This window comes from Lethenteron reissneri, chromosome 45 (genome assembly GCF_015708825.2).
Source record: "Lethenteron reissneri isolate LAM-NWPU_2019-01 chromosome 45, ASM1570882v1, whole genome shotgun sequence".
Lineage (NCBI taxonomy): Eukaryota > Metazoa > Chordata > Hyperoartia > Petromyzontiformes > Petromyzontidae > Lethenteron > Lethenteron reissneri.
In genome coordinates this window covers 11,735,574-11,746,488 of record NC_083823.1, presented here as the reverse complement: position 1 = coordinate 11,746,488, position 10,915 = coordinate 11,735,574, and the positions used below count along the sequence as shown (strand labels likewise).

Here is a 10,915-nt window from a genome sequence, read left to right as displayed (position 1 = left end):
ATCTTAGGCAGGAAATTCGTTTTCAAATGTAGATATTCTCTGGTTTGGGGCCCTCAGACACCCGGCAAGATTTGGTCTCCCACCCCAATGTTGGTTCCATGGCTGCTACGACCTTGCCTTGTGGCTCTGCTGGTAGGCTGACCAGGTTCAGAGAGTGTACACTCTCATTATGATCATTATCAGAGGGTGTTGTCTGCATGTCTTGCCCCAAGTCTGCGTGAGGCAAACCGCAGACTTGGAGATGCCTCGCCAATAGCTGCTGCTGCTGCTGCTGCCTATTTGGTGTTTGAACATCTCACACGCAACTAACGGTGCCATGTCAGAAAGGTTTGTAGATCGCCTCATGACTCATCGCCAGTCGGCTGGTGATGGACTCATCGCCAGTCGGCTTGTGATGGACTCATCGCCAGTCGGCTTGTGATGGACTCATCGCCAGTCGGCTTGCGATGGACTCATCGCCAGTCGGCTGGTGACGGACTCATCGCCAGTCGGCTGGTGACGGACTCATCGCCAGTCGGCTTGTGATGGACTCATCGTTTGCTGGTGAAGTCGGGTCCACGCGTGATCCGGATCGCTCCAAACGGCTGCGTCTGCTCCAAAGCGATAATACGGTGCCCAGCCAGTTCTGTACACGTGCACACACACACACAGACACACAGTATGTGTGTGTGTCTGTGTGTGTATGTGTGTATATGTATGTGTGTGTGTATGTATATGTGTATATGTGTGTGTGTGTATATATGTGTGTGTTACGTGTGTGTATGTGTGTGTTGGAAACATTTAGGCTGGCCTGCCTACGATCCATCCTGGGTTTAACCAGGCTGGATTGTGTGAGGAGCTCACAAAGTCCTTGAAAGATCTGGGCAAAGTCCCATCGGGTGAGCGTCCTTACACGGCAGGCAAGGCTGCGTTGGCTGGGTCATGTAGCCCGCATGCCCAGCTACCGCATGCCTAAACAGCTTCTGTTCGGCCGGATCGAGGGGGCTAAACGGGCGCGGCACGGGCTAGAGAAGAGATGGAGTGATGTGGTACAGGAGGACGTGGAGCTGAGTGGACTTGCCGATGACCGGGTACCAGCGGTGTCAAGATCGGCCTCAGTGGAGGAGTCTCGTGAAGGACGCTACTGGGCAGTTGGAGGCAGTCGCCCTCCAACAACAACGGAGGGCGGAGGAGCGACGCTCACAACAACGAGCGAGCGCCGGGTGGCTAAAGCACAGCAAGTTGGTACGGTAGGGGGCACAGGTGGTGATCAGCCAGTCATCTCGGTCATCTCGGTCAGTCGAGACCCGTGGCACCTGCTGGGTCTGCCCCGTGACCTCCTGCCAGCGGGCGTTCGACACTTCACGTGGCCTCAAGGTGCACTTGGCCTGGCACAAGCGTCGTGGTGACGTCACCGCCACTTAGTGGCGAATGGCGGTTGTTTGTTGTTGTTGTTGTGTATGTGTATATGTGTGTGTATATGTGTATGTGTGTGTTTCTGTGTGCGTGTTGCGTTTACCCAAACACAAGTAGAAGACTCTGGCTGCCGTGCCGCGTGTTGTGCGATCACGTGGGATGAGAAGGGACATAAGCGCGTCACCCGTCTCTCGTGTCAACTCCTCGATGCGCCTACACACACACGCACACACGCACAGACACACACACAGACACAGTCACACACAGTCAGTCACACACACACACACAGTCACACACACAGACACACACACAGACACACAGTCACACACAGACACACACGCACAGACACACCACAACAACAACAAACCGCCATTCGCCACTAAGTGGCGGGTGACGTCACCACGATGCTTGTGCCAGGCCAAGTGCACCTTGAGGCCACGTGAAGTGTCGAACGCCCGCTGGCAGGAGGTCACGGGGCAGACCCAGCAGGTGCCACGGGTCGACTGACCGAGATGACCGAGATGACTGGCTGATGCACCACCTGTGCCCCCTACTGTGCCAACTTGCTGTGCTTAGCCACCCGGCGCTCCGCTCGTTGTTGTGAGCGTCGCTCCTCCGCCCTCCGTTGTTGTTGGAGGGCGACTGCCTCCAACTGCCCAGTAGCGTCCTTCACGAGCCTCCTCCACTGAGGCCGATCTTGACACCGCTGGTACCAGTCATCGGCAAGTCCACTCAGCTCCACGTCCTCCTGTACCACATCACTCCATCTCTTCTCTAGCCCCGGCCGCGCCCGTCTAGCCCCCTCGATCCGGCCGAACAAAAGCTGTTTAGGCATGCGGTGGCTGGGCATGCGGGCTACATGACCCAGCCAACGCAAGCCTTGCCTGCCGGAGGAGCTCACCGATGGACTTTGCCCAGATCTTTCAAGGATTTGTGAGCTCCTCACACAAATCCAGCCTGGTTAAACCCAGGATTGATCGTAGGCAGGCCAGCCTAAATGTTTCCAACCGGCGAAGATGCTCCACCAGGGGGGTCCACGTCTCGCAAGCGTAGAGAAGGGAGGGAATGACCGTGGCCGAGAAGACCTGAAGCTTCGTGCGGAGCGACAGACCAGGTAGCTTCCACACAGCGTTACGCAAACCGATGAAAATATATTGCCCGCTCGACTGATTCGGAGTGAGACCTCTGCTGATAGACTGGAGCCTGTCATAAGCACACTGCCCAGGTATGGGAAACATCTCCACTCTCTCCACAACTGCCCCATCACCAATTGGGAGTTTGTGGGGGTGGAGTGTCCGATGGTACAAAATACCCAGGCAGGTGCTTAGTTTTGGTGGGGCTGATGGTAAGGCCCCACCTCTTGGTGGCACGCTCCAGTCTCAGCAGCAGCGTCTCCAACTCCTCTTCTGAATGAGCAGCTATTACCAAATCATCGGCATACATACGTGGTTGACACACACACACACAGTCAGTCACACACACACACGCACACACACACAGTCAGTCACACACACACACCGCACACACACGCACACACAGTCAGTCACACACACACAGACACGCACACACAGACACACACACACGCACACACACACATACACGCACACACACACACAGACATACGCACACACACACACAGACACGCACACACACACACGTGCACACACACACACACAGACACACACAGACACACGCACGCACACACACACACAGACACACGCACGCACAAAAAACACACGCACGCACAACACACACACAGACACCCAACAGCCGCACACGCGCACATCGCACACACACAAAACCACGCATCACAAACTCCCCCGTATAGCCTTTAACAGACTGTTATGGCAAGTGCTGTTCACCGATGAAGGCCGGCACGGTGGCACACGAGGGGGTAGGTGGCGATAGACTCAACACACAGCAGAGACCCATAGACTCATCACACAGCAGAGACCCATAGACTCATCACACAGCAGAGACCACAGACTCATCACACAAGCAGAGACCCATAAACTCATCACACAGCAGAGACCCAAAGACTCATCACACAGCAGAGATCCATATACTCATCACAGAGACCCATCGACTCACACAGAGACCCACAGACTCACACAGGACACCCATAGACTCATCACACAGAGACCCATAGACTCACACAGACCCGTCGTAGCGGTGGATTGTCCTTTCGTTTTTCCCTAAACACACTTTCGGCCGAAACCGAAATGTACAGAACCGAAGTTACCGGACACACGATGTATGAGTTGTGTCGTGATGCAATGCTACTTTAATAAAAAAACAATCTAGAACTAATCATTCAGAGCATGCAGTAAGAGTCGCTAAATATCAAATCTGTAGGTGATACTTCCTTAGTAATCATATCCAAACAGACGAATGTTGTAGTTAAGAAACAAACAGTTTTAAATTTCGATTTAAAGCTTTCGTGACTGCAGGGATTCATCTTCTTGGTTGTGGCCAAAACGTCGTGAGAATGATTTAATAATGTTTATTTTACTATTTTATTATTTCCATTCTACGTGACTTTACTGAAGAACCAGGAAAACAACAGTTTCTCCGCATGCAGCCAGACAGGCTGTTGACCACAGACCCAAGCTGCAGCTGCTGCTGCAGCTTGGGTCAGCTGCTGCTGCAGCTGTTGCTGCAGCTGCTGCTGCTGCTGCAGCTGCTGCTGTTGCTGTTGCTGCTGCTGCTGGTGTTGCTGCTGCTGCTGCTGCAGCTGCTGCTGCTGCTGCAGCTGCTGCTGTTGCTGTTGCTGCTGCTGCTGCTGTTGCTGCTGCTGCTGCTGTTGCTGCTGCTGCTGTTGCTGCTGCTGCTGCTGTTGCTGCAGCTGCTGCTGTGCTGCTGCTGCTGCTGTTGCTGCTGCTGCTGCTGTTGCTGCAGCTGCTGCTGCTGTTGCTGCTGCTGCTGCAGCTGCTGCTGCAGCTGCTGCTGCTGACGTGTGTGTGTGTGCAGCCTATCGCACAGGATTGCCTAGCGCCGACTGACCGGCCGATAGGCAGAGTGATAGATGAGGCACCGGTGTAATATTCTACAAATAGATCTCCGGTTGACGAATGGCGACCGAAAGTCAAAATCAGCTCCGGCCAAAACCGAAAATGACAAATTTACTTTTCGGCCAAAACCGAAAGTTTGCCCAAAGAGGCCATTAGCCAAATTTCGGCGCCGAAACCGAAACCGAATTTCGGTCGGCGTCTAATAGAAATAGTGCCGTTGTAATTTGTAGATATTTTTGTTGAGCGATGTGTTTAGCTCGCCAACGCTTTGCACTGCCGTCGTGTTTTCCGTATTGTTTGTGGTGTGAGCTTCTAACCCCGTGCCCCGTGACAAAGAGCTTCAGCGACTCGTCGCATTTCCTCCTGCGGGACAACAAGTCTCCCCATTCTGACTCACTGCAGCAGTCGAACCCGCGTCGCCGCCGCCGCCGCGGCCACCGCCACCTCCTGGAGCGGCGATGTAAGTCTGGCAGGAGGCGTGGGGGGAGCGCGACGGCACCGCGGGGAAGATGGCAGCCTCAGGGGAGCTGCCTCCACTGCAGCCTCCACCTCCTCCATCCCCACCTCGTCCATCGCCACCTGCTCCATTGCCACCGTCGTGAACCAAGGCGCTGGGGAACCTGGGAAACACAAACGGGAATGTGATGAGTCTGTGGGTCTCTGCTGTGCGATGATCTCTACTGTGTGGTGAGTCTATGGGTCTCTGCTGTGTGGTGAGTCTATGGGTCTCTGCTGTGTGATGAGTCTATGGGTCTCTGTGTGATGAGTCTGTGGGTCTCTGCTGTGTGATGAGTCTATGGGTCTCTGCTGTGTGATGAGTCTATGGGTCTCTGTGTGATGAGTCTATGGCTCTCTGTGTGGTGAGTCTGTGGGTCTCTGCTGTGTTATGAGAGTCTATGGGTCTCTGTGTGAGTCGATGGGTCTCTGTGTGGTGAGTCTATGGGTCTCTGCTGTGTGGTGATCTCTACTGTGTGGTGAGTCTATGGCTCTCTGTGTGGTGAGTCTATGGGTCTCTGCTGTGTGGTGATCTTACTGTGTGGTGAGTCTAGGGTCTCTACTGTGTGGTGAGTCTACGGGTCTCTGTGTGATGATGCTTCTGCATCAGCCAGTAAACCCATGGCACCTGCGTCTGGTCCCGTGACCTCCTGCAAATGAGTCTCCGACACTCCACGTGATCGCCTGAAAGTGCACCTAGCCTGGAACATAGCACCCGTGGTGATGTCACCGGTAATTGGTGAACAGCGGCTGTTGATGGACGAATAACTACACGTACTATCGATTTCTGCAGCAGTGATGCTCTCTCCATCCGCAGACATCTATTCCTTCTGTAAAACATCATCGGTCAACATCGCTACTGTCATTCACATGGGTAGCAACACCATCACCAATCATCACCATTACATATCACATCATATCACCATCGTCACCGCCATTATCAGATTACATTATATTATCATCACAACCACCATCATCATCATCATCACAATCATCACAACCACCATCATCATCACAATCATCGCTAGAATCATCACACACCACCATCATCATCATCACAATCATCACTAGAATCATCACCACCATCATCATCATCATCACAATCATCGCTAGAATCATCACAACCACCATCATCATCATCACAATCATCGCTAGAATAATCACCACCATCATCATCATCTCCACCACAATCATCACGACCATCATCATCATCACCACCACAATCATCACTGGAATCATCACAACCACCATCATCATCATCATCACCACCATCATCATCATCATCACCACCACAATCATCACTGGAATCATCAAACCACCACCACCATCATCATCACCACCACAATCATCACTGGAATCATCACAACCATCATCACACCACCACAATCATCACTAGAATCATCACCACCACCATCATCATCACAATCATCGCTAGAATAATCACCACCACCATCATCATCACCACCACAATCATCACTGGAATCATCACAACCATCATCATCATCACAATCATCACTAGAATCATCACCACCACTATCATCACAATCATCGCTAGAATAATACCACCACCATCATCATCACAATCATCAATGGAATCACCACCACCATCACCACCACCACTACCACCACCACTACCACCACCACCACTACCACCACCCCACCACCATCACCACCACCACCACCACCACTACCACCACCACTACCATCACCCCACCATCACTACCACCATCATCACCATCACCACCATCATCACCACCACTACCACCACCACCACTACCATCATCACTACCACCACCCACTACCATCACCACCACCACCACCACCATCATCACCATCATCACCACACCACCACCACTACCATCACCACCACCACTACCATCATCACCACCACCACCACCACCACCGCTCACCTCCAGTGATTCCAAGCAGCGTGCTTCTCTCCACTTGTGCTCTCACCACCTGCACAGAAAATAAAAACGGGTCGGCATCTTTTCTCCGAATCTGTCCCTCTACATTCAAAATAACAAAACACATCAAGGCACTTTTTGCTGTAGACATTCCATCATCCACACAGCCATCCTTGTGTGAGTGCCACACTGAATCAGCATCAGTTCAACACGTAGTGGCTTTCGCGACCAACATTATTCAGCAGCAGCGGCAGCGGTACATCCCGAGTGGCCAACATCTCATCTCTGTCAGTCTCGTTCAATGTGCCAGTCTGGCAGGCACACAGCTGGACTGAGATCTTCAGTCTGGCCTGGTAGCCGATGTGCTCGCTGGCAAACTCCCCCAGCACCCAAACTCCTTCGCCGCTCACAATTGTCGCTGCTGTCTGTGACGGATTCTGTCTCAACGTCCTCCCCCTCAGGGCGGCGTTGTCTCTCTCGCTCTCGTCCACGACAAACCTCAGTGCTGCGTCCTCTGCCGACTCAACGCGCGACAAACGCCGTCCATAACGCAGGTCGCGCAAGTATATGAACCTGTCTTCTTGGTTCTTTCGGTAAAGTCATCACGTAGAAGGAAATAATAAAATAATAAAAATAAAACTTAATAATTCTCACGACGTTTCGGCCACAACGCAAGCATCCGTCCTCAGGTGGAGAACAGGCCTGTCGGAAAGACAGCGTCTGAATGAAACACCACCAGGCTTGGCAGCGTATATTTAAGCTGGGTTGGAGGGGGAAGAGCGCCTTGACAAAAGATTTGCATATCAAGAGGAATTTAGCATATTTATGGGAAATGAAGATATGAGATTAGTACTACTTGTGAAATGCGTAGGAGGTGGGCGGGGGTTTCAAAGTCATATTAAGAAGATGAATCCCTGCAGTCACGAAAGCTTTACAATCGAGGGTTTACGTTCATTTATCAAAGGCGATCTAACCCAATGGTTTCCTGCGGCGTCTGCACACTTTCCCTGCAGTAGCACCCATCGTTCCCTCGCACCTAGACGCACGCCGCTGTAAACGTCTAAATGAGAATCCGCTTTGTTGAGTTGTCATCTGTGCCCAAGTCGCTTCTGGCTAATAAGTGAAGACCTCGGTGGGCTTTGTGTGGCAGGGTGCGGTCTCATACTCTGATGGTGAATTGTCTTTGAGTTGTGCGCCTTTTGGCGTCATCTGGTCCAACCACGTGAGACTAGGCTCTAAGGAAAGCTGTCTCGGGTGTGGACCAATCAACTTCAAGGACAGTGCATACAGAGTTATGGTTTTTGTTTGCATTATGACTGCAGGTATGTGGTCTATGCAAACATGACTCCTTGTAAAAAAAAGGTGTCAGTTTTGTTGCCAGATAGAAGGGTAAAAAACCAACTATCCGTTGCCGATTGTTTACGAAATGTAGATCCCCCCCCCCCCCCAGCTGCTCCAATCGACGGCGAATATCCCTTTCACGAGGGACCCGCCACGATCGTTACCCACCCATCCACCCCCCACTCACCACTCACCCACCCACTCACCCACCCACTCACCCACCCACCCACCCACCCACCCACCCCCCCACCCACTCACCCACCCACCCCCCACTCACCCACCCACCCACCCACTCACCCACCCACCCACCCACCCACTCACCCACCCACCCACCTCGGTCTCGCTGTAGACGGACGAGGGAGACATGCTGGGGGCGGGCACCCGTCTCCTAGCGGACGCCGGAGGCACGGCCGCCCTGTCCCACAGCCGCGTAGAGGGGCCATCAGCCAGCCTGCACGCGGCCAACACAGAGAATCACCGCACGGAAACTCCCCTCCGTGGAGCCGTTACCAGGAGACGTGGCAGAATTGACACACATCCCCCGGCATGGCCTCAACAGAACGCGAAGTTGGGGTGGTGAGTTGGGCCTGAGTGGGAATCGAACTCGGGTCGCCGGGCTCCTTGGTTGCTGTTCCGGTAAACTACACTCAGTGAGTCATTTACAGGCCACTCGCTCACTCACTCAATCATTCATTCACTCGCTCACTCACTCACTCAATCATTCATTCACTCAACTACTCACCCACCCAGTCACTCAATCACTCAACTACTCACCCCACCACTCGCTCACTCACTGAATCATTCACCTCGCTCAACTACCACCCACCCACTCGCTCACTCACTCAATCATTCACTCGCTCAACTACTCACCCACCCACTCGCTCACTCACTGAATCATTCACTCGCTCACTCACTCACCCACTCACCCAGTCACTCATTCAATCATTCACATCGCTCAACTACTCACCCACCCAGTCACTCGCTCACTCACTCAATCATTCACGCTCAACTACTCACCCACCCACCCAGTCACTCAATCACCCACTCAATTACTCACCCACCCAGTCACTCGCTCACTCACTCACCCACTCACTACTCACCCCCCCAGTCACTTAATCACTCACTCGCTCAACTATTCACCCACCCACTCGCTGAATCATTTACTCGCTCACCCAATCAACTACTCACCCCTCACCCACCCAGTCACTCGCTCACTCACTCACTCACTCACTCGCTCACCCACTCAACTACTCACTCACCCACTCACTCACTCACTCAATCATTCACTCACTCGCTCACCCACTCAACTACTCACCCACCCACCCAGTCACTCGCTCACCCGCCGCTCACTCACCCACTCACTCACTCACCCGCTCACTCCCCACTCACTCACCCGCTCACCCACTCACCCACCCACCTACCAAGTCACTCACTCACCCACTCCCACTCACCCGCTCACCCACTCACCCACCCACCTACCAAGTCACTCACCCGCTCAACGACTCACCCACTAACCCACCCACCTACCGACTCACCCACTCACCCACTCGCTCACCCGCTCAACGACTCACCCACTCACCCACCCACCTCACTTGTGGTCACTCGCCTGCGTGTCTCTCTTCTATCGCTATGACTACAGCGGTCGCTCGCCCATTTCTCCGGTAACGTTGAGGTCTACGCCAGACTGATGAAATCTCGCCGCGGTGGCTAGGAGATGTTGACTACCTCGCCTTGTCTACAGGAGGTCTATGTGGAGTCTGCGTCTCTCTCTCATCATTATCATCACGGTGGCTGGAGATGTTGACTACCTCGCCTGGTCTACAGGAGGTCTATGTGGAGTCTGCGTCTCTCTCTCATCATCATCACCACGGTGGCTAGGAGATGTTGACTACCTCGCCTGGTCTACAGGAGGTCTATGTGGAGTCTGCGTCTCTCTCTCATCATCATCACCACGGTGGCTAGGAGATGTTGACTACCTCGCCTGGTCTACAGGAGGTCTATGTGGAGTCTGCGTCTCTCTCTCATCCATCACAGTGGCTAGGAGATGTTGACTACCTCGCCTGGTCTACAGGAGGTCGTGGGTTCCATCCCGACACTTACGCCTGCTGCTGTATATTCTCTCATCTCTCTCTTTCCCTGTGGCCACGTGGATTTTTCTCCAGACAAAATCACTCGTTCATCGTGTTGGGCTGCTATAAATGTCCACATAATGAGCTATCATTTGTGGCCAGTTCCCTCAGTGGGCCTTACCCGGTCAAATAAAATTATCTCATAGTTTTAGTTAAGTTCGTTTGGTCCGTTCTTTTTCTTAAATCATTGTCGCCACCATCATTTACTGCCACCATCGTCGTCAGAATCTTTATTTATCCTGGACGAATATGATGATCTATGAAGCTCTTTCTTACACATGTCCAAAGTAGTCATCATCTAAAGTAGTTTACCTGATGCCGGGTTTCTGAATAGATAAGAGACGGAATTCCTTTGAATGGATTCCGGCTCAATAGGAACCTGGATTTGAGAAAAACAAACATCACCGTTAACATCGCATCATCGACACCATCATGAACATGATGTCATCGCTATCATGGTCATCAATATCATTATTAACACACAGACATTTTCACACCGTGATTCTCAAAAAAAAGTTGACACTCACCCACTCACTCACTCACTAACTCACTCACCCACCCACCCACCCACTAACTCACCCACCCACTCACCCATCCACTCACTCACCCACCCACCCACTCACCCACCCACTCACCC

General features: G+C 52.7%; 1 pseudogene; it reads right to left on the bottom strand.

Moving 5' to 3' along the window:
• Positions 1-341: 341 nt before the first annotated feature.
• The window catches only part of LOC133353823 (uncharacterized), a 17,634-nt pseudogene continuing 7,060 nt past the window's right edge, over positions 342-10,915 (bottom strand).